Here is a 3,590-nt window from a genome sequence, read left to right on the forward strand (position 1 = left end):
TCATGAATTGAATCATGAATCATGAATTATGAATCATGAATCATGAATTAAATCATGAATCATGAATACTGAATGGAATGATGAATCATAAATTGAATCATGAATCATGAATTGAATAATAAATTGAATTATGAATTGAATCATGAATTGAATCATGAATCATGAATTGAATCATGAATCATGAATTATGAATTGAATCATGAATCATAAATCAAATCATGATTCATGAATTGAATCAGAAATCGAAACATGAATTGAATCATGAATCATGAATCATGAATTGAATCATGAATCATGAATCATGAATTGAATCATGAATCATGAATACTGAATGGAATCATGAATCATGAATTGAATCATAAATCATGAATTGAATAATAAATTGAATTATGAATTGAATCATGAATTGAATCATGAATCATGAATTGAATCATGAATCATGAATTGAATCATGAATCATGAATTGAATCATGAATCATGAATTGAATCATGAATCATGAATCATGAATTGAATCATGAATCATGAATTATGAATCATGAATGGAATCATGAATCATGAATCATAAATTATGATTTCAATCATGAATCATGAATCATAAATTAAATCATGAATCATGAATCATAAATTGAATCATAAATCATGAACTGAATCAAGAATCATGAATCATGAATTGAATCATGAATTATGAATCATGAATCATGAATCATGAATCATAAATCGAATCATAAATCATGAATTGAATCAAGAATCATGAATCATGAATTATGAATCATGAATTGAATCATAAATCATGAATCATGAATCATGAATCATGAATTGAATCAAGAATCATGAATCATGAATTATGAATCTTGAATTGAATCATAAATCATGAATCATGAATCATGAATCATGAATTGAATCAAGAATCATGAATTATGAATTATGAATCTTGAATTGAATCATAAATCATGAATCATGAATCATGAATCAAGAATCATAAATCATGAATTGAATCAAGAAACATGAATCATGAATCATGAATTGAATCATGAATCATGAATCTTGAATTGAATCATGAATTATGAATTATGAATCATGAATTGAATCATGAATCATGAATCATGAATTATGATTTGAATCATGAATCATAAATCATAAATTGAATCATGAATCATGAATTGAATCATGAATTGAATCATGAATTGAATCATTAATCATGAAGTGAATCATGAATCATGAATTGAATCATGAATCATGAATCATGAATCATAAATCGAATCATAAATCATGAATTGAATCAAGAATCATGAATTGAATCATAAATCATGAATCATGAATCATGAATTGAATCAAGAATCATGAATTATGAATCATGAATTTAATCATGAATCATGAATCATGAATAATGAATTAAATCATGAATTGAATCATGAATCATGAATCATGAATTGAATCATGAATCATGAATCATGAATTGAATCATGAATCATGAATCGAATCATGAATCATGAATCAAATCATGAATTGAATCATGAATCTAATCATGAATTAAATCATGAATCATGAATTGAATCATGAATCATGAATCATGAATCATAAATTGAATCATGAATCATGAATTGAATCATAATATGAATCATCAATCATGAATTATGAATTATGAATTGAAACATGAATCATGAATGATAAATTGAATCATGAATCATGAATCATGAATTGAATCATGAATTGAATCACGAATCATGAATTGAATCATGAATCATGAATCATGAATTGAATCATGAATCATGAATAAATAATCATGAATCGAATCATGAATTATGAATTGAATCATGAATCATAAATCATAAATTAAATCTTGAATCATGAATTGAATCATGAATCTTGAATCATGAATTGAATCATGAATCATGAATCATGAATCATAAATTGAATCATGAATCATGAATTGAATCATGAATTGAATCATGAATTGAATCATGAATTATGAATTGAATCATAAATCATGAATTATGAATTGTTTCATCAATCATGAATCATAAATCGAATCATGAATCATGAATTGAATCATGAATTGAATCATGAATCATGAATTGAATCATGAATCATGAATCATGATTTCAATCATGAATCATGAATCGAATCATAAATCATGAATTGAATCATGAATCATGAATTGAATCATGAATTGAATCATGAATCATGAATTGAATCATGAATCATGAATCATAAATCATGAATCATTAATTGAATCATGAATCGAATCATGAATTGAATCATGAATCATGAATTGAATCATGAATCATGAATTATGAATCATGAATCATGAATTGAATCATGAATTATGAGTTATGAATTGAATCATGAATCGAATCATGAATCATGAATCATGAATTATGAATCATGAATCATGAATTGAATCATGAATCATGAATTATGAATTGAATCATGAATCATGAATCATAAATCGAATCATGATTCATGAATTGAATAAGGAATCGAATCATGAATTGAATCATGAATTGAATCATGAATCATGAATTGAATCATGAATCATGAATCATGAATCATAAATCATGAATCATGAATCATGAATCGAATCATGAATCATGAATTATGAATCATGAATTATGAATCATGAATTGAATCATGAATCATGAATACTGAATGGAATGATGAATCATGAATTGAATCATGAATCATGAATTGAATAATAAATTGAATTATGAATTGAATCATCAATTCAATCATGAATCATGAATTGAATCATGAATCATGAATTATGAATTGAATCATGAATCATAAATCAAATCATGATTCATGAATTGAATCAGAAATTGAAACATGAATTGAATCATGAATCATGAATCATGAATTGAATCATGAATCGTGAATCATGAATCATGAATTGAATCATGAATCATGAATCTTGAATTGAATCATGAATTATGAATTATGATTTGAATCATGAATCATAAATCATAAATTGAATCATGAATCATGAATTGAATCATGAATTGAATCATGAATCATGAATTGAATCATTAATCATGAAGTGAATCATGAATCATGAATCATGAATTGAATCATGAATCATGAATCATGAATTATGAATCATGAATCATAAATCGAATCATAAATCATGAATTGAATCAAGAATCATGAATTGAATCATAAATCATGAATCATGAATCATGAATTGAATCAAGAATCATGAATTATGAATTATGAATCATGAATTTAATCATGAATCATGAATCATGAATCATGAATTAAATCATGAATTGAATCATGAATCATGAATCATGAATTGAATCATGAATCATGAATCATGAATCGAATCATGAATCATGAATCAAATCATGAATTGAATCATGAATCTAATCATGAATTAAATCATGAATCATGAATTGAATCATGAATCATGAATCATGAATCATAAATTGAATCATGAATCATGAATTGAATCATAATATGAATCATCAATCATGAATTATGAATTATGAATTGAATCATGAATCATGAATCATGAATTGAATCATGAATTGAATCATGAATCATGAATTGAATCATAAATCATGAATCATGAATCATGAATGATAAATTG

The sequence above is a fragment of the Mixophyes fleayi genome, unplaced genomic scaffold, assembly GCF_038048845.1.
Source record: "Mixophyes fleayi isolate aMixFle1 unplaced genomic scaffold, aMixFle1.hap1 Scaffold_58, whole genome shotgun sequence".
Taxonomy (NCBI): Eukaryota; Metazoa; Chordata; class Amphibia; order Anura; family Limnodynastidae; genus Mixophyes; species Mixophyes fleayi.